Below are 21,183 nucleotides of genomic sequence, written 5' to 3'. Positions count from 1 at the left end.
GGAGTCCGGGGCTCTCCCTCCCTGGCGGGCCGGGCGCGCACCTCCGTCCCTCCTCCCTGCCAGGCCCCGCCCCGGCACCGCCTTCCTCTTCTCCCCGCCGAGTCTCTGGACCTTTCCAAAGCCAGGCTGAGGGGGTGGGGAGAGCCCATGCGCCTGGGGGGCCGGGCTGTGGCCAGGCGGGGCGGCGGACTCCTCGTGCTCGCGTCCCCGTGCCCTTCCCGGGAGGCCCAGGCGAGAGGAAGGGGGAGCCCCGGGCCGGCGCTGAAGCCGCCGCGCGGGCGGAGCTGGGGAAGGCCGCTCTGCGTACCCCCACCCCCGCGCGCCTGAGTGGTGCCCGCCGAGGGAAGGACTCGCAGCTGTGAGGCTCGCGCCGCTGTCAGTGCGGCGGGGCGCGCGAGCTGCGCGGCACTGGGCGGCCCAGCCGAGAGAGGCTGAGGGGGCGGGAGCGGCGCCCGTGGCGACCCCGGCGAGCGTGCTCAACCCCCTCTCGCCGCGGCCGCGGCCGTCTCCTCCCTCTCCCCCTCCCTTCCGCCCCCGAGCGCGGCGGCACCGCCTCCTTCCGCGCCGCGCGGCTTCCTCCAGACCTCTCGGCGCGGGTGAGTGGGGGCCGTGGGCGTCTCCTCAGGGGTGCGGGGAGGTGTTCCTCCTGCCTTCTCGGTCTCCCGCCTCTTCAGGCTGGCCGCTGCCTATTTTTAGAAACTCTTTTTCGGTCATTCGGGGAGTCCCGAGAGCCAGAGTAACTCCAGGCCCCCTCCCCCGCCCCTCTCCCCTCCCCGCGCCCGCCGCCCTGGGTCGCCAGCCCCGGCCGATCCGCGCCGGCTGCCGGCCGCCCTGGCTTTCCCTGCCGGCTTCCTCTCCGCGGGCCAAGAGTTGGCGGGGTGGGCCCGCGCCCGCTTCGAAGTTGGAGTCTTTGTGCTGGTGTCCCGCCCCGCCCCGCCGGGCGAGGGGAGGAGTGGGGAGTGGAGGCCGCGCCGGGGAGACCTCCGGCGGGCAGGCCCCGGGCCGGGGTTTTCTCCGGCTCGAGTCTGCGGGCTCCCGGAGGCGCGCAGAACTGTTCCTGCCTCGCCCCTGCTGGCCCTGGGTTCATTGCACACTTCGGGCTTGGAGCAGAACAGCAGGCCCTCGAACTGGGGCCATGTTCCCCAGCTCCCTCGCGGCCGAGCCCCAGTTTGCCTCTCCATGAAAAGGGGGAAGGAGAAACTCATGCATTCAAGGAGGGAGCTGATACGTGAGAGAAGTGGTTAACACCAACAGGTCACGTTTAATGAGGCTCGACTGAAACTTCTAAGCCTTATATAATGCTCACAGTGGCCCTCTGGAGTTGTTCTTATTTGTAGGCACAGAAATGAAGGTTGCAATGAGATTAAAGAATTTGCTCCAAGTCACAGTTAAGTGCAGAGCGAGGGTGCTGGTACCTGCTAATTAGTTCCTGGTGTGATCGTGTGTCATCTCCTAGCGCCGGGTGGGGGATTTTGACCTACCCTGGGTCACACCATGACTTGGAGACAGTTCCCGGTTCCCCCGTGCGCTGTGCTATGGATGAAATCCCACCCCGGGAAAGGCACTAAGGATGAGTTTGTTGTTACTACTGCTTTAGGAGGCGGTGGATGCGAAGGACTGCAGATCAGGAGCGCAGCCGAACTTCGCTGGACTTTGGCTTAAGGAACCCTTGTCTTTCTGAGCAGCAAGGCGGGCCACCATGGCACGAGCCTGCCTTTAGACTCTGCACATTCTCTGTGCTAGTTAGATTTGTAGATCCTAATTTGGGCGGGAACAGTTTAAGGCATCTGCTTGAACTCCCTCCCTTCAACTAAGGTTTTATTTCTCCTATTTTCATGTAAGGCCCCCACGAGTTAAAGTGAACTAAAATTACCTTTGGCAGGTGTTCCGCTTTTCCAGCGTGTTTTATCCTGGTTGTGGGGAGTGTTTAAAAATCAGGCAAAGGAGTTTCTGGGCCAGGTCTTGAGTTTCCTGTTGTATGCAATGGTTCTTTGGAGTCTGGCAGGTCTGTGCTCTACCCTCATCCCCAGTAATTCTGGAGTTGGGGGTTGTTTGTGGGAACAGGGAAGAGGTCTTACAAACCATCTGGTTTACCTTTCATGTCTGTCTCTCCTCCTATGACCTGACCTGTGAAAGAGGAAGTAAGTTGTCTGAATTCAGACTGCTTTAGAACTAGAATTCCTTGGGCTGGTGCTGTGGTGTACCTGGTTAAGCCGTCACCTGCAACACTGGCATCCTGTATGGGTGCAGTTTTTTTTTTTTTTTTTTTTTTTTTTTTTTTTTTTTAAGATTTATTTATTTATTTGAAAGTCAGAGTTACACAGAGAAGGAGAGGCATGGAGAGAGGTCTTCCATCAGCTGATTCACTCCTTAATTGGCTGCAACGGCTGGAGCTGCGCTGATCCGAAGCCAGGAGCTTCTTCCGGGTCTCCTACGTGGGGGCAGGGGCCCAAGGACCTAGACCATCTTCCACTGCATTCTCAGGCCATAGCAGAGAGTTGGATTGGGAGTGGAGCAGCCGGGAGTCGAACCAGCGCCCTTATGGGATGCTGGCACTACAGGCAATGGCTTTACCTGCTATGCCACAGCGCTGGCCCCATTGGTGCAGTTTTGTGTCCCTCTGCTCTACTTCTGATCCAGCTGCCTGCTAGTGGCCTGGGAAAGCAGTAGAGGATGGCCTAAGTGCTTGGGCTCCTGCACCCATGTGGGAGACCCTGATGAAGTTCCTGGCTTTATCCTGGCCCAGCCTTGGCCAGTGTGGCCACCTGGGGAGTGAATCAATGAATGAAAGATCTGTCTCTCTTGTCTCTGCAATGCTGCCTTTCAAATAAATAGTTTTTTTTTTTTAAAGGACTAAAATTCCCAGTCTTCTCCCTCCAAATTCAGTAATACTTTTATTTTTTCATACCTTGCCACCTCTTTAAGGAGCACTAAACCATTCCTTTAAGATGGGAATCCTGAGTATTTGGAAATCCTGAGGACATTGTAGTCCCAGCCACTTTTATGCTTCATGTTTAACATTAAAAGGAGGCTAGCTTTGATGCACAGTTGCACCAGTTTTCATTTTCACTTTAAAAAAATACTATTTACTATTTATGGTTTATAGTACTCTTCTAGAACTATTATCTAATTTCATTTCTAATCCAGTTCTGCGAGGGAATCACAGAGCTTGGTTTATGTCTCCTATTATAAGGCAGTGGAGACATAACAAGGTTAGGGCATTTGCCTTAATCCCAGAATTTGGGAGTGGTGAGCTCAGGACACCGCGTGAGCAGAGGTATTGCGGTGGCATCATGAACTGATGCTGAACTCTCTGAGCCTCAGTTTCCTTATCTCTAAACTGTGGGAGCTGAGAAAATGGCTGTGGAAGTATTTGTAGTAATAGTAATAATAGCTAACCTTTGCTAAGTGCTTAGCGGGTAATGCCAGTCACTGGACTAAGGGCTTTCCATGGAGTGTGTCGTTTAATCCTCCTTAGAGTAACCTATGAATTAGGTGCTGTGTTTATCCCTGTTTTACAGAGGAAGAAACAGACTTAGGTTACATGGGTAAGTGTCCAAGCAAGGATTTAAACTGCAAACAGTATAAAGCTGGCAAGCTTTAAAAGAAAAAAATAATTGTGAAATACATATATAACATAAAACTTCTAAGTGGATGGTTTTGTGGCTGTAAGTACACTGACACTGTACAGTCAGCACCACTGTCTTCCAGAGCTTTTTATCTTCCCCAGCTGGAAGTCTGAACCCATTCAACACTAGCTTCCCAGTCTCTCTTCACCCCAGCCCCTGGCAATCTCCATTCTACTTTCTGTCTGTAAATATGGCTACTTATGGGATCTAGTATTAAAAGTGGGATCATATATTAATTGTCCTTATATAATTGGCTCCTAATCTCAGAGTGCCCTGGTAACGCGGAGGTGATGCTTAGTCCTCATCTGTAGCAGAGTGTGATGTGCAGGCCCAGAGCAGGAACCTGGGCCTGGTTGCATCTGGTGAAGACTCCTCTCCCTTCCCCTTCCTTACCGCTGAAGCTTTTTCAGCATCTCTGCTGGCCCCTTCTGTATCTTCAGAAGAGACTTGAGACTTCCTACCCTTGAGATAGAACCAAGACAATACCTCCTAGAGGCCTTGTTTGCCCTTGTCTCTCTGACCATCCAGGGTTTGGGCATATGGGGCTGCAGTGCTATGACAGCAGCTTGGATCAAAAATATTCAGAGGATGATTAAGGATTACCTTTATGAAGTGCTTCCTCTCTGTGTCCATAAAGGCACACAGGAGGGATTAGCTTTTGGGCTCTGAGAGGGCATTTTTGGTTCCTCACTGCTTGGAGGTGGTTAAGATGAAGTTAGATGGTACATTAACCTCTCAAAATTGCCTTTGGTTTGACTGTTTTGCTCTCTGTGTATTTGAGGAGGTGGGGGTGTTTATGAAAGATGGTTGGAATTTCGTCTTGGTAGCGTCAGGAGGTTGGGATGGGGCGTGGAGGGGGAGGTGCTGTGGACCAGAGATGGATAATAGGATAACACACCCATGATCATGTGTCTTATGTTGTGCTTTCCCTAAAGATCTGATGGCTCAGCGTTGCCTGTATATTAAGTATAAACCCGTGTGAGCACTGAGGTCAGAGTATGCTGAATTGTTTATTAGATAGAATCTTGTAGTTGAGGGGGCCTTAAAGTCAAAATTTATTTTTATTAATTTGAAAGAGCTCATCTGTCAACTGATTGGCCCCCCAACAGCTCCCCTGCCTGCAACAGCTAGGGCTGGGCCAGGTCGAAGCCAGGAGCCAGGAGACACCATGCAAGTTTTCCATGTGAATGACAGGAACCCAAGTACTTAAGCCCTCATCTGCTGCCTGTCAGAGTGTGCATTAGCAGGAAGCCGGATGGGAAGCAGAGATGGGACTCCATCCCAGGTGCTCCTTTGGGATGTAGGCATCGCAGGGAGCTACTTACCACAACACTTGCACCCCCTTAACGGTGTTTAGACCAGCTACTTGGCCAGCATTTGCATTGGCTCCTTGTTGAGATACTGTTTCATTGGACGCCTCCTGGTTGTCCTGGGGATTTGGGTGCCTGCAGCCTAGTGGGAAGACAGGTAAGGAAACAGGCAGTATGAGAAGTGTGACGAGATCAAGCACTGTGGGAGCACAGCCTGAGGATAAGGGAAGCCTCCCCATCACCTTTTTTTTTTTTTTTTTTAAAGAGATTTATTTATTTGAAAGGCAGAGCTACAGAGAGGCAGAAGGAGAGAGAAAGAGAGAGAGAGAGAGATGTCTTCCATCCACTGGTTCAGTCCCCATTGGCTGCAACAGTTGGAGCTGAGCCGATCCAAAGCCAGGAGCTTCTTCTGGGTCTCCCACATGGGTGCTGGGGCCCAAGGAATTGGGCCATCTTCTACTGCATTCCCAGGCCATAGCAGAGAGCTGGATTGGAAGTGGAGCAGCTGGGACTCAAACCAGTGCCCATATGGGATGCCAGAACTGCAGGTGGCAGCTTCACCCTCTATGCCACAGCACTGGCCCCTCCTCCTCACTTTTTTAAAAAGTTTCTATATTTTCTTTGAAATTTTAATTTTTGGGGCCAGCATTGTGGCATAGAGGTTAAACCTCCGCCTGTGATGAGGCATGCTGTATAAGCTCCAGTTTAATTCCCGGCTGCTCTGCTTCCAATCCAGCTCCATGCTAGAGTGCCTGGGAATGTGGCAGGGGATGGCCCAAGTGCTTGGGCTCCTGCACACACGTGGGGGACCAGGAAGAAGCTCTGGGCTCCGGACTCCTGACTTCTGCCTATTTGGGGAATGAACCAGCAGGTGGAAGATCTCTTCCCCCCTTTACTTTGTAAAAAAAAATAATAATAATAATAAAATTTTATTTGAAAGAAAAACATGGAGAGTTCTCTCTCCTTATTCACCTCTCCAAGTACCATGAATAGGCAGAGTTGGGCCAGGCCAAAGCCTGGAGCCTTGAATTCAATCCAGGTTTCCATGCTATGGTCTTTTGAGAGATAGCTATAATTACTCACATTCTGTGCGTGAAGAAACAGCTCCAGAGGGGTTAAATAAATTCCTCAAGATTCCTGGGTGGAGCCTAAAGCATGAGGTGGGTGGGTGTGGCAAGAGGGGACTGGCAGTATAGGCCCAGCCAGGGTCAGGTCACTAAAGGGTCTGGTTGAAGTGTTTTTTTTTTTTTTTTTTCAGTATTTATTTATTTATTTGAAAGAGTTACATAGAGGGAGAAGCAGAGCTTCCATCCGCTGGTTCTGTTGCTAAATGGCTGCAAGGGCCAGAGCTGGGCTGATCTGAAGCCAGGAGCTTCTTTCCTGTCTCCCATGTGGCTGCAGGTGCTCAAGCATTTGGGTCATTCTCTGCTGCTTTTCCAGGTGCATTAGCAGGGAAGTGAAGCACCTGGGACTCAAACCGGTGCCCATATGGTATGCTGGCTCTGCAGGTGGAGGCTTTACCTGCTATGCCACAATGCCAGCCCCATGAGTTTATATGCTCAAAACATAGTTTTTAGACAGGAGTTTAGACAGGATACCAGAGATACTCACCACCTGCCCCTGAGGTGAGGGGCTGTGATTGTCTGCATTTTTAGAAGAGGATCTCTGGCTACTTGCTGGGGGCCTAGATTGGAGAGGTAGAGCACAGAGGGCAACAAGACTTGCTGGGAGGCTGGTGCGGTAATGGAGGCAAGAGGTGGTGTGTGTATATGTAGGGAAATGGTGGGATTGAATGATTAGATAGTCAAGATTGTCCGCGTGTAGGGTAAGGAAGGAATCGGGCTTACACCTGAGTTTCTGCTTATTGTGATTGTATTTCAGTGGGGATGCAGTTTATTGAGGTGAGGACTCAGGCGAAAGGAGCACATAAAGGAAGGGAGAGGGTTTCTCATGCTGGGTCTCCTGTGTCGGCTTTTATTTACCTGTAGTTATAGATCCCATTTCTCCAGGTCAGGTCTTGGAGGGAGGGAGAGTATGGCACAAAACATCTATCCCTGGCTAAACTGGATGATGCAGACACTGGTTTGGGAAGGAGGAAATAGTTGATCTTAGACATTTAGGTCTTGCCCAGCCCCGAAGACTTTTTACCCTAAGCTCAGAGAAGCTTATCAGGGGTGGGAAACCTTTTTTCTGCCAAAGGCCTTTTGGGTATTTGTAACATCATTTGCAAGCCATATGAAATTATGAACTTAAAAATCAGCCTGCTGTAGATTTATTGAATTTCAAGTCCTGCCTGAGTTTCGAGTCTGGCCTTAATGATTTTGCAGGCCTCCTAGAGCCCGTGGGCTGGACATCCCCTACCCTGGCTTATATTTTCTCTAGATGATGCCCTTTGGCACTGCTGTTTCCAGGTACCAGTGTGTCCCTAACCCTGGGTTGCTTCCCTGCTCTCTGCTAGGCACTGGGGAGAACAAAGATAACTAAAACATAGCCTGAGGAGCCCAAGTTAGCTTCAGTGTAGGGGTGGGGTGGGGAGCAGGTGAGATGCACTGGGGCATGGTGAGACAAGATGGGAAAGGATCAGGGGTGTAAGACTGCCACAAAACAGACCAAACACCGGAGTAAGGGAAAGAGTTTATTGGGGGAAACCCAACAGACAGGAGGAAAGGGGCTTAGAAGGAAAAAGAGGGAGGAGAGTGTAAGAGAGACAGAGACAGAGGTCAGGAAGAGAGAGAAACATGAGTTCAGGAACAGTTCCTTTTAAAACTTGGGGTTGGGGTGGAGGTGGAGGCGGGCAGGGAAAGTAGAAGCAGCGAATCCCATTAGGATGGAGGTGGGACTGACACTGGTGGTTGGGCCATGTGGCAGTGGCAGGGATTAGAGCCTAGGATGGTGTCAGGGTGTAGACTGTGCCATTTTACTAACAAGGAGTGGAAGTTAGGAGATCCCCCTCTGTGCTGCAGCCTCTGTCAGGTGGCAGATGTCCAGGTTTGTTCATCTGAATCATGAAGGGAAATGAATAGGTGACCCACAAGTTCCTTTCTCATAATCACATTTTGATTCCAGCTGATGGTTTAGACAGGATACCAGAGATATTCACCACCTGCCCCTGCCACCACTTTGTTGGGCAGTAGTAGGGGTGGAGATAGCAAGAGTACTTTTTGGGTGACTCTCTAAAAACCTGTTTTGTTTTTTTAAAGATTTAATTATTTATTTGAAAGGCAGTGTTACAGAGAGGCAGAGGCAGAGAGGCAGGCCTTCCATCTGCTGGTTCACTTACCAGATGGCTACAACAGCCAGAGCTGCGCTGATCCAAAGCCAGGAGCCAAGTGCTTCTGGGTCTCCCACATGGATGCAGGGGCCCAAGGACATCTTCTACTGCTTTCTCAGGCCATAGCAGAGAGCTGAATCTGAAGCGGAGCCACCAGGACTCAGCACTGCAGGTGGCAGCTTTACCCGCTATGCCACCGTGCCAGCAGGGGATGGCCGCTAACACCCACGTGGGAGACCCAGAAGAAGCTCCTGGCTTCTGATCAGTTCAGCTCCGGCCATTGTGGCCATTTGGGGAGTGAGCCAGCTGATGGAGGACCTCTCTCTCTTTGTCTCTACCTCTCTCTGTAACTCTAAAATAACAAAATAAATGTTAAAAAAATAATTTGGGGGTTTCCTGAAAATCTGTAAAGACCCAAAGAGTGGTTGGTGTTAGATCTGGAATAGCTCGGATTCTGGTCTTTCATACCCCCAGAAAGGAGAGACAGAAAAAGAAGGAGAAGGAGACGGAGACCGACTTCAACAAAGACAGGTTGCTTTATTGGAAACAAAGAGGTTGGCAGCAGTCTGCATGCTAGGCGCATTTGGGACTCAAGTTTTATCCAGTTAGGAGGGAATTTGCCACTAGGAGGGGGAGGTGTAGAAGGAGGCTAGGGAAAGTGGGTGTCTCTGAAGCCTCAGGGGACTTCCCCCTTACCTGTTTCACAAGAGGCTCTGTGCTGCTTATCCACTTTGCTATTTGCATTGCAAGGAGACAGGATCCTAGGATCTCTAGGAGGCTGTGGGGCAGGGAGGGGGAAGGAGGAAGAGTGGGAGGAGGGGAAAGGTGCCACAAGTCCTTCAGTTGGGGAGTGGGAGCAGAAGAAAGATTTTGAGATCCCTGTTCATCTACCTCCTTTGCCCCTGTAAATGAATAAACAGAAATATGAGTCTGCCCAAGGATGGTTAGTTATCTTTGCTTACCTTTTCCTCAGTGCTGCTTCTGTCATTTCACAGTGACGAAGTATGCATGTGCTGGAGCTCCTGGGAGGGACAGAGGAGGTGGGGAGATTGTCCCCCGGCTGTAGTCTCCACCTGCAGAAGAGTCACTCAGGCCATCCACTGCTCCCAGCTCTGCATGCAGTGGCAGGGTGGGAGCTTGTGGCTTCCCCAGAGGGCACATGTATTGAGAGTGTTCCACTGACTGGAGTGCAAATCTGGATGCTCTCCCAGCCTGCCCAGTGAGTTCCATGGAGGAGTAGTGTTCAGTGAACTTTTGATGCTTGCCAAACTCGGGTTAATTATAATTATCTAATATTCTTGTGATCTTAGTCTTCCTGTCTAAAAAAGGAGTTGGACCAGATAATCCTAAATGCTTTTTTTTAAAAAAAATTATTTATTTGAAAGTCAGAGTTACACAGAGAGAGGAGAGGCAGAGAAAGAGAGAGAGAGAGAGGTCTTCCATCCGCTGGTTCACTCCCCAGTTGGTCGCAAGGGCCAGAGCTGTGCTGATCCGAAGCCAGGAGCCAGGAGCCAGGATCCTCTCCCATGTGGGTGCAGGGGCCCAAGGACTTGGGTCATCTTCTGCTTTCCCAGGCCATAGCAGAGAGCTGGATGGGAAATGGACCAGCTGGGACTTGAACTGGCACTCAAATGGGATGCCGGCACTGCATTCTCACATAGTAGTAGGACAAAAATTACATTTCCTTAGAGCTTTAGCCTTATGAAGTGGCTCCCTCTACTGGGATTTCCTGGCCCTTGAAATACCATCTTTAGAGACTAAATAGTTCTCTTAATTTGCCAGAATTACTGTTTTGTTCCAAGTAAATAATTTTCTTAGAGGGCCAAGTTCAGAGGTTCAATATTGTTGCCCAGGTTTTCTTCATTCCGGAGGCATTTATCTGGTATTTAGCTGTCTCCTATTTTATTAAGGATTTTGTTAAGCTTAAAGGGACCATTTGCATTGATATCTGTTGATCTATTTGTTGGTTTTCTTTGTAATTCTTCGTGCTAGTGAAAGCAAGCCCAGCAATAAAATGGAAGGGGTCATTTCTATAGCTCATCATTTTTTCTAGGTCTGGGTTTTCTTTGTGTAGGGTATGACCATGTTATATGGAGAAGTCAGGTGTTCCCTGCTTACACAGACCGTTTTAAGGCTTTGGACTTTGTTATTGTAGATAGTTGTAAGCTGGCATGGAGGAATGGTGCTGTCAATATAATAATGAAGGCTGTGCATAAATCAGTTGAGCACAAGAATAACTTCAAACCTTAAAGACTCACCACAAACTGACTTACACCAATTAAAATCAACTCCTTGTTAAAGTTAGGGTCTTGAGGCCGGCGCCACGGCTCAATAGGCTAATCCTCCACCTACGGCGCCGGCACCTGGGTTCTAGTCCCGGTTGGGGCGCTGGATTCTTTCCCGGTTGCCCCTCTTCCAGGCCAGCTCTCTGCTGTGGCCCGGGAGTGCAGTGGAGGATGGCCCGAGTGCTTGGGCCCTGCACCCCATGGGAGACCAGGAGAAGCACCTGGCTCCTGGCTTCGGATCAGCGCAGTGCGCCAGCCGCAGCGCGCCAGCCGAGATGGCCATTGGAGGGTGAACCAATGGCAAAGGAAGACCTTTCTCTCTGTGTCTCTCTCTCTCACTGTCCACTCTGCCTGTAAAAAAAAAAAAAATTAGGGTCTTGAGTATAGTCAGTCGTTCAATAGGTTACCTAACTGCTATGTTAAGATTATGCTTGATTTTTTTTTTTAAGGGCACTGATTATCTTTTTTTTTTTTTTTTTTAAGATGTATTTTACTTGAAAGTCAAGAGTTACACAGAGAGAGAAGAGGCAGAGAGAGAGAGAGAGAGAGAGAGAGGTCTTCCATCTGCTGGTTCACTCTCCAACTGCCACAGTGGCTGAAGCTGCTCTAATCTGAAGCCAGAAGCCTCCTGCAGGTCTCCCATATTGGTGCAGGGGCCCAAGGGCTTGCCCATCCTCTGCTGCTTTCACAGGCCACAACAGAGAGCTGGATAGGAAATGGAGCAGCCGCGATTCGAACTGGCGCCCATATGGGATGCCAGCACTGCAGGCGGTGGCTTTACCTGCTATGCCACAGCACTGGCCCCAAGATTATGCTTGAAAGTTCAGTAGCTTTCCCTAAGCTTAACCATTCATTCCAGGGATTTGGAGGCCCTATTATGTGTTCTCCCAGTAGATAACAAAAACTGGGCAAGACATGTTTCGTGCCCTCAGATTACTCTTGTAGGGGATGCATAAAGTAAACAAATCCTAGTTCCTTTCTACCCTGTAGCTCTGATCCAGATTCGGTGGATTCAGACTAGAAAGAGCAATGGTTGTATCACTGGCAAGGAGACCTATTTGGTTGTCTGACTTCCAGTATATGGACTTACTTTTGCCATTCCCTTTCTCTTGCCTGTTGTTCAGGTATTTAGCCTTCACTAATAAAGTGTTCTGTACCCAGTGTATAAGGTAAAAAATGTTAGAGATTCAGGCTGGGTGTTTGGCACAGTGGTTAAGACGTCACTCTGGGCACCTACGCCTCTTAGGAGTGCCTGGGTTCACGTCTTGGCTCTTCTTCCCATTCTAGCTTCCTGCTGATGCACACCCTGGGAGACAGCAGATGATGGCTCAAGTAGTTGGGTCCCTGCTACCTGCATGGGAGACCCAGACTGAATCCCCAACTTCTGGCTTCCACCTGGCCCTGCCTCAGCTGTTGTAGGCATTTGGGGAGTGAACCATTGGATAGAAGATATATTTCTCTTTCTCTCTCTGCCTTTCAAATAAATTTTTAGAAAAGAAAACAGTGTTAGGGTAGGGAACAACATGTCCTTCGGATTTGGGTGTTGAGACATCTGCGTAGTGCCCTCCTCCTTCTCATATCAGTTCTCTGGCTGACTTCCAGAAAAATTTGATATTATTTAGCTTCTTATTTAGGAATAAAGTAAATTACTTCTTCTTGAATAATTTTAAGTTTTTTTAAATTTCATTTTGAAATAAAAGAGCTGTTTTGGTTGTAAGTGGAATTATTTGAGGCATTTGATCAATGTGTGACTTACTAATTGTGATTAAACTCTGGTTCCCGAAGCCCATTGCCACTGCCTCTGCTGGCAATACTTCACTTCATGGAGCCCTAGAAAATTCAAGGGACATAGAGGTTGCCCTCATGGGCTCTGCCGCTTCCTCCTTTCTTCCCTTCAAGAGAGAAATCTTACTTGGGAGGCTGTGTTGTGTTCATGATTTCTTCCAACAATTTAGCATTGCCTATGGGGTCTAGAAGAAAAGGAAGTATGCCTGTGTCAATCCTTGAAGTCTGGAAAGAATATTAAAATCAGTTGGTCAGACTGGAGCCCCCTAAGTGCCTTCCATCATCCTGGGAGGGATGTAAATGTGTTAAGCACACTCTGGTCTTCAGGGATTTTATGGTCTCTTTGGGAGACATAACATCATATTAAATCATGAAGATGTAGCTGATAATAAGGCAGTTTGGTGTAGAGAACTTGGTTCAGAAGACTAAGGTCTACTCTTGTTCCTGGCTCTAATAATGCTAGGTAAATTGAAGAGGTCATTTTCTCTCTACTTCCATTTTCTCATCTATAAAATGGGGTTATTATCCTGTATCTTGCCTTCTTCACAATAACATTGTAAGGAGCAAATTAGATAATGTTACTAAAATATATCATAAAACCAGTTGATGAGGCAGTTTCTTTGTGAAGAATCCGGGTCATTTGTCAGAGGTAATTAGGTAAATTGGCAGAGTTTTCCATAGGAGGGGAGATCTGGGCTGTAATGAAGAGAAGTGATCTGAATGACAGGGGTAATAATGGAGCAAAAGACTGTAGGAGAACTGTGTAGGTGAATGGGTAAAAGAGTGTTCTTGGGGGTAAGTGATACTTGTTTATGCGCTCCCAGAGCAAGTGGGAAGGTCCTGGGTTGTCATACTCAAGTCACAGAGTAGGCATATATCAGCATTAGTTGTTCAAAGGCGTAACAGGTCACTGTCATCAGCAGTGTGAGAATTCCTGTTGCTCCATGTCCTTTTCAGCACTTGGCATTATCTTTCTCATTTGAAGTCATACTGATTAGTGTATAGTTACAGCTGTGAATTTAAAGAACCACAGTATGGACTCCCAGGAAGCCATGTAGGGGTATTTGGGAAGTTCAGAGGGTGGAGAGGTTGTTTCGTGTGTGTAGAGGGGTGTATTGCCCAGTGAACATTTATGGAGGAACTAAATATTTGGGCTGGGTGGGCCTTGTAAGATAAGGACAGTGACCATATGTTGTCTGGACTAATTTCTGATACTCCTTTTGGGTGTGCTTATAAACTGTGAAATGCCAATAGTTCTGTGTCTATGCTATATATTCCATGATACCCAGAATCAACTCCTGGATTGCTTTTCTCAGTAGATACGTTTTCTATGCCCTCCCCCCCACCATGTTTTTCCCCAGAAAGGCTGCAGGGATAGAAGGGCATTCCGTGCAATGGGAACAACTTTAACAGAGACACAGGATGAGTGAACATACCTAGTAACATCCATATTTGTGCTAATGAGCAGAGGGGAGAGGGTAGTCCTTATTTTGGAGGTGTTTGATGCTTTCTTATTTCCTCCCAGAGCAGCTGTGTAAAGCCTATTTATATTTAAAGCAGAAAGAAGGTGAGAATGACCTCTGTGCCTTTAATTACATCTTTGTAGGGAAGAAACTAATCCAGCAAACACTCATACTTGATTGAAGAATGTTGAAAGACTTTGTCTTAAAATAGATGGAGAGCGAGGAGAACACCAAAACAAAAAGAGCCTACCTAAAAGTCTCTCAGAACTCATCTATTTCTTGTATATTTGCTCAGGGAAAAATTGCCATTTCTTTGTCAGCTTTTATCCTGCTGGTGGACCCTAGCAGGGTGTTTATTTTTTGTAGTTTTACCAAATCACTTTGAAGGCTGGCATGAACATTGATCATGTCTTAGAGCCTTTCCTGTTTGTTCTGTCAGCAAATATTAGAAAATGTACCTTATATACCTATTTGGGAAAAATAAGGTGGCCCTGTCTGCTCCCAGAGAACAGTACTTTAATGTTTAATGTCACTCAGCTCCCGATCCCTTGTCAGGTCCTGGGGTGTTTGTCAGGAGAGACTAGGGGTACTGGAGCTGCTACTGGGAGGATTTTCCAGAGGGCATCTAGGTCACCTGTCCAGGACACTAGGTGACTACTTGATGAAAAATCTGGCCTGGGTTCTAAACCTAACTCTACCTTTCATATTAGTAATAGCTACCACTGTGTCAAGATATTATACTTGGGGGCTGGCGCTTTGGCGTAGCAGGAAAAGCCACCACTTGCAGTGCCGGCATCCCACGTGGGTGCTGTTTCGAGTCCCAGATGTTCCATTTCCAATTCCACTCTCTGCTATGGTCTGGGAAAGCAGTAGAAGATGGCTCATGTCCTTGGGCCCCTGCACCCGTGTGGGAGACCCAGAAGAGGCTCTTGGCTTCTGGCTTTGGACCCAGGCAGCTCCAGCCGTTGCAGTCATTTGGGGAGTGAACCAGCGGATGGAAAACTCTCTCTCTCTCTCTCTCTCTGCCTCTGCCTCTTTGTTACTCTGCCTTTCAAATCAATCAATCAGTCTTTTAAAACAAAGATACTAGGTATCTTGTGAATTTATACTAATAGAGCTGGTATTTACTGAAGGCTACTGGTAAGCCCTTTATACTTAAAAAAAGAATCTTGTGTTTAAATTTAACTGAAAAGTGATCCCTGTTAAATATAAGAGTGGGAATAAGAGGAGGAGGAGATGTACAATTTGGGACATGCTCAATCTGACTTGCTCCAAATGGAAGAGTTAGAAACGTGCCAGGGGATTCCAATTCAGTCCCATCAAGGTGGCATGTACCAGTGCCATCTCACTAGTCAAGGTGATCAGTTTCAGTTCACAGTTGATCATAATGATAGGATTAAGAGTCAAAGGGATCACATAAACAAGACTAGTGTCTGCTAATACTAACTGATAGAATTAAAAAGGAGAGAATGATCCAACATGGGAAGCAGGATACACAGCAGACTCATAGAATGGCAGATGTCCTAAACAGCACTCTGGCCTCAGAATCAGCCCTTAAGGCATTCGGATCTGGCTGACAAGCCCATGAGAGTATTTTAGGCATGGAAAGCCAAGACACTCTGGCAAAAAACAACAACAACAAAACAACAACAAAAAACCGGCCGGCGCCGTGGCTCAATAGGCTAATCCTCCACCTTGCGGCGCCGGCACACCGGGTTCTAGTCCCGGTTGGGGCGCCGGATTCTGTCCCGGTTGCCCCTCTTCCAGGCCAGCTCTCTGCTATGGCCAGGGAGTGCAGTGGAGGATGGCCCAGGTGCTTGGGCCCTGCACCCCATGGGAGACCAGGAAAAGCACCTGGATCCTGGCTCCTGCCATCGGATCAGCGCGGTGCGCCGGCTGCAGCGGTGGCCATTGGAGGGTGAACCAACGGCAAAGGAAGACCTTTCTCTCTCTGTCTCTCTCTCTCACTGTCCACTCTGCCTGTCAAAAATTTAAAAAAAAAAAAAAAACAAAACAAAACAAAAAAAAACAACAACAAAAAACCTAAATGAAAGATCTCTGTGAGTGAGATCCTAGTGGAAAGAACAGGCCATCAAAGAAGGAGGTACCTTTCTCTGAAGGGAGGAAAAACTTCCACTTTGACTACGGCCTTGTCTAAATAAGATTGGAGTTGGCGTACTCAAAAGGCTTCTATAGCCTTGGCAGCTCATGGCAAGAGCCTAGGGTGATTACTGATGGACGCCATAAACAAGAGTGTCAATTTTTTAAGTCAACAACAGGAGTCACTGTACACTTATTCCCCATGTAGGATCTCTGTCCTTAATGTGTTGTACAATGTGAATTAATGCTATAACTAGTACTCAAACAGCACTGTATACTTTGTGTTTCTGTGTGGGTGCAAACTGTTGAAATCTTTATACTAAATTGATCTTCTGTATATAAAGATAATTGAAAATGAATCTTGATGTGAATGGAATGGGAGAGGGAGCGGGAGATGGGAGGGTTGCGGGTGGGAGGGAAGTTATGGGGTGGGGGAGCCACTGTAATCCAAAAGTTGTACTTTGGAAATTTATATTTATTAAATAAAAGTTTTAAAAAAATCTTAATTTCTTACATTAACCCTAATAGGTTCTGTTGATCCTTTTAGGCACCTTTTCCTAAAATCCATTTTTGTTGTGTTCTCCCTGCTCATACATCTAGCAGGGCAGACTTGGTCGATAGTTTTTTCTTCCCTTCTTGGACTAGTTAAGTATTTCAAAGGCACCTAGTCTTTTCTCAACTCTGTTTGCCAAAAGTGTTGCTGCTTTTATGGAAATGCTGAAGGACTGTGGAGATGATAGAATAGTGATGGAATGAAGCATAGGGAATGCCATGCTGTTTCAGTGGAGAGCATATATTTAGCATTGATACTGTTCATGCCCAAGGGCAGCTGACTATAATGCGATAATTTTTGCTCTTTAGGAAAGAAAAGGAACTTTTCATTGGGAAATTCAGAGAGAAGAGCTTTAAAGTTACCCCTTTTGGGGAGAACCAAGATTCCATCTCACTGGGAACTCCTTAGGGAAGAGACTTCTAAGTCCTTTCAGTTACGCGTCTGTCCAAAGAATTTCTGTTCAGAGATTTATTTATTTATTTGAAAGGCAAGAGGCACAGGGAGTGTGAGTGCATGCGAGTAATCCATCTATCTTCATTCTGCTGAATCACTCCCCAAATGGCTGCAATGGCTATGGCTGGTCCAGGCTGAAACCAGGAGCCCGAAGCTCTTTCCTAATCTCACATGTAGGTGGCCAGGGCCCAAGTAGTTGAGGCATCTTTAGCTATTTTTCCAAGCATGTTAGCAGGGAACTGGATCGGAAGCGGAACAGCTGGGACTTGAACTAATGCTCATATGGGATGCCAACGTTGCAGGCTATACCTTAGCTGTGCCACAATGCCAGCCCCAAGAAAGTCTTATTCTATGAATCAGAGGTTGCAAATTAGCAGCTTACAGAGTTGGCTGGTCTGCGCACATATTTTGTTTGGTGGGCAGTGTCTCTGTTGTTTTGGAACCCAGCCTGGCGAGATTGGGTCTGTCTTGGTAGAGACAGCCCCAATATGTCTGCTATGAAGGTGAGTGATTTCACTGGAAGACAAAGGAGGATTTTCGAGCAAGTTGCAGAGACAGAAGCCTAATGCTGACCATGAGCAGTTCTCTTCATCTGAGAATTAGGATTAGGCTCCAGCTATTCTGCAAAAACTTCACTCTGAGCTTCTTGTATATTATGATTCCTTGTATGTTGGTCCAGTCCAGCTTTTTGGGAACAGTGACATGAAGCTGGGGCAAGAAAACACAGTTGTGTTCTTTGGGCAACTCCTTTGGGGGTACCTGCCCATTCAGCAGAATTCTTGAGTTTATACCTTGTTCTTCATTTTTATCCTTTTTACTTAATTGCTTTCCTTTTTTTTTAAAAGTTCTTCCCATATTCATTTTATAGTTTTAAAGCATTTATTTGAAAGAGAGGATCAGAGAGAGTGCTCCTAACTGTTGGTTCACTACCCAGATGTCCAGGAGCTGGAAACTCAGTCCAGATCTCCCATGTGGACAGATTTCCCATGTACCTGGCAGGGATCCAGCTACTTGAACCATCATCTACTGCCTCCCAAGGTGACTAACTGGAAGCTGGAATCAAGAGCTGACTGGGGAATGAAACCCAGACACTTCGGTATGAGATACTAATGTCCCACTGGCAGTTTAACCACTGTGCCAAACTCCCACTCCCACTTCTGCTTTCTTATTGGCAGGCTCCATTTGACAGAACATGTTTGTATTCTTTCCTTTTCTTCTTCTTCTTCTTTTTTTTTTTTTTTTTAATTTTTTTTTGACAGGCAGAGTAGACTGAGAGGGAGAGAGACAGAGAGAAAGGTCTTCCTTTGCCGTTGGTTCACCCTCCAATGGCTGCCGCCGGCGGCGTATCACGCTGATCCGAAGCCAGGAGCCAGGTGCTCCTCCTGGTCTCCCATGTGGGTGCAGGGCCATCCTCCACTGCACTTCCGGGCCACAGCAGAGAGCTGGACAGGAACAGGGGCAACCAGGAGAGAATCCGGTGCCCCGACTGGGACTAGAACCCGGTGTGCCGGTGCTGCAGGCGGAGGATTAGCCTAGTGAGCCGTGGTGCTGGCCCTTTTCCTTTCCCTTTCCTTTTCCCTTTCCCTTTCCTTCTTATCTATCTATCAGAAAGGCAGAGTTACAGAGAGGCAGATGCAGTGAGAGGGAGAGAGGTTTTCTTTTTTTGACAGGCAGAGTAGACAGAGAGAGAGAGACAGAGACAGAGAAAGGTCTTCCTTTTGCTGTTGGTTCACCCTCCAATGGCTGCCGCGGCCAGTGCGCTACGGCCGGCGCACTGCGCTGATCCGATGGCAGGAGCCAGGTACTTATCCTGGTCTCCCATGGGGTGCAGGGCCCAAGTACTTGGGCCATCCTCCACTGCACTCCCTGGCCACAGCAGAGAGCTGGCCTGGAAGAGGGGCAACCGGGACAGAATCTGGCACCCCAACCGGGACTAGAACCCGGTGTGCCGGTGCCGCAAGGTGGAGGATTAGCCTAGTGAGCTGCGGCGCCGGCACGAGAGAGGTTTTCATCTGCTAGTTCACTTCCCATTTGGCTGCAATGACTGGAGCTGCGCTGATCTGAAGCCAGGAGCTTCCTCTGGGTCTCCCATGCGGGTGGGTGCAGGGGCCCAACGACTTGGGCCATCTTCTGCTTTCCTAGGCCATAGCAGAGAGCTGGATTGGAAGTGGAGCAGCTGGACCTCGAACCAGTGCCCATATGGAATGCCGGCACTGCAGGCATGGTCCCCACATACTTGTTTTCAAGGTTGTTAGAGCTATACACCATTTCCTCTTGCCTCTGATGTCCAGCTGGTGCAGGTTGCCTTTTATTACCAGGTTAGCACTTCGCTTTGGAACACATTAACTCATTTTTGCCACTTGCTTGACTCCCATAGGCCAGCTCAGATGTAATATTGAAGGGACTTTACCCAGCTGTGATGCTGGTAATTCCCCTACAACTGAAAAAATGAAATGAATTACCTTTATTTTATTAGAAAATGTTGGTGTCCCTGTTGACTAGTAACTCCTGCTCCTGGCTTGTCTTAGGGCTTCACAAGGACAACAAATCAGTCAAGGCCTTGTCTTTGTCAGGTTGACATTTTTTTAAAAAGATGTATTTTATTTATTTGAAAGAGTTACAGAGAGAGGTAGAGACAGAGAGAGAGGTTTTCCATCTGCTGGTTCACTCCCCAAATGGCTGCAACGGCCGGAAGTCAGGAGCCAGGAACTTCTTCCAGGTCTCCCATGTGGGTACAGGGGCCCAAGGACTTGGGCCATCTTCTGCTACTTTCTCAGGCCATAGCAGAGAGCTGGATTGGAAGTGGAGTAGCCAGGACTTAAACTGGTGCCCATATGGGATGCTGGCACTCTAGGCGTCAGCTTTACTCGCTACTCCATAGTGCCGACCCCAATAAAATCTTTTAAAAAAAAAAAAAGTTCATGGAAAAATGGAATTAAAAGATTTTTTTTTAAAGAAATGATATCTAATTAAAATCAAAACTGTTTCACTTAGGAATTAGTTTCTAGTGCCCTCCAGCCCCCAACCCAACTGCAATGAGCAGCAACTCATTGTTGGAAAAACCAACTCTGTTGGAAGTAGGTGACTTTCTGAGTGAGTTACTTTTCTTATTGCTGGTTCCCTTTGACTTTTTTGTAATTACTGTAACATTGTCATCCAGTGTGTGGAACACCATGGTAATTTCCATGACAACTGACTTATTTCCCAGACAAAGAGAGGAAGCTATAAGTGTTAGGAACTCAAAAAGGGTATTGGGCCAAGTTCTTGTGATGCTAGTAGAATCTTGAGCTAAAAGGGCTTTTCAGCATCAACTGTCTAATTAAGCCTCTTCCTTTGCAGGGAGGAAACAGGTCCATGGAGGGCAAGCAGCTTGCCTAAGGGGTTGGGAGGTTTTTTTTGTGGAATAAACTCCAGATCCTCAGCTTAGTATCTATTTGTGCTTCCTATTCTGTAGAGATTTTCCCATTATATCTCCAGGACTATGAGCTCCACGAAGGCAGGGACCACATCTGTCTTGTTATTGAATGTTTTCCCAGCGCTTGCCTCAGGATCCAAATGTTTGAGTGAATTAATAAACAAAGTTGGAGTTTCTCAAGCTGAGACATATAACTGTATATTGGATGATACATGAAACTGCAGAATAAAACATACCTTCCTGAACTGTCAGCATACTCATATTTGGGGTGGACATTTCACCTAGGAGTTACACCATTGGTTGGGACACCCACATACCATACTGGAATGCCTGGGTTTGAATCCTGGCCCTGCTCTGGATTCTAGCTTCTGACTAGTGAGCACCCTGGGAGGCAGCAGGTGATGCCTCAAGCAGTTGGGTCCCTGCCACTCATTTGGGAGATCTGGATTGAGATCCTTGCTCCAGTTTTAGCGTGGTTCAGCCCTGACCATTGTACAGATTCAAGGACTGAATCAATGGATGGGAATTCTGTCAGTCTCCCTCTTATAAAATCATCAAAGTTGGGGGCCGGTGCGGTGGCGTAGCAGGTAAAGCCACTGCCTGCAGTGTTGACATCCCATATATATGGGCCCCGGTTCTAGTTCTGGCTTTTTCACTTCCGATCCAGCTCTCTGCTATGGCCTGGGAAAGCAGTAGAAGATGGCCCAAGTCCTTAGGCCCCTGCGCTTGCATGGGAGACATGTAAGTAGCCCCTGGCTTCAGATCACAGCTCTGGCTGTTGTGGCCAGCTGGGGAGTGAACCAGCAGATGGAAGACCTCTCTTTCTCTTTCTTTGTAACTCTTGACTTTCAAATAAATGAATAAAGAAAAGTTGAGTGTGGAAGGTTTAGCTGCTGCCTGCAGTTCTGTTCAAGTTCCA

The 21,183-nt window shown here is 47.8% G+C and overlaps 1 protein-coding gene across 22 annotated transcripts in view; it reads left to right on the top strand.

Annotated features, from left to right (window-relative positions):
* The first annotated feature begins 375 nt into the window (after positions 1-375).
* Positions 376-21,183, top strand: part of RALY (RALY heterogeneous nuclear ribonucleoprotein) — an 87,620-nt gene continuing 66,812 nt past the window's right edge. For 21 of the 22 annotated variants that reach the window (XM_070051946.2, XM_008256099.5, XM_070051943.2 and 18 more), the window contains exon 1: positions 376-596. The gene's annotated coding sequence lies outside the window, so the exon portion shown is untranslated. Of the gene's footprint in view, positions 597-20,931; positions 21,006-21,183 lie in introns of all 22 variants that reach the window. The other variant, XM_089308106.1, reaches the window with a different exon arrangement.

Source organism: Oryctolagus cuniculus, chromosome 11 (genome assembly GCF_051225735.1).
Source record: "Oryctolagus cuniculus isolate XC-2025 breed Fujian yellow rabbit chromosome 11, ASM5122573v1, whole genome shotgun sequence".
Taxonomy (NCBI): Eukaryota; Metazoa; Chordata; class Mammalia; order Lagomorpha; family Leporidae; genus Oryctolagus; species Oryctolagus cuniculus.
This window is presented reverse-complemented; position numbering and strand designations above follow the sequence as displayed.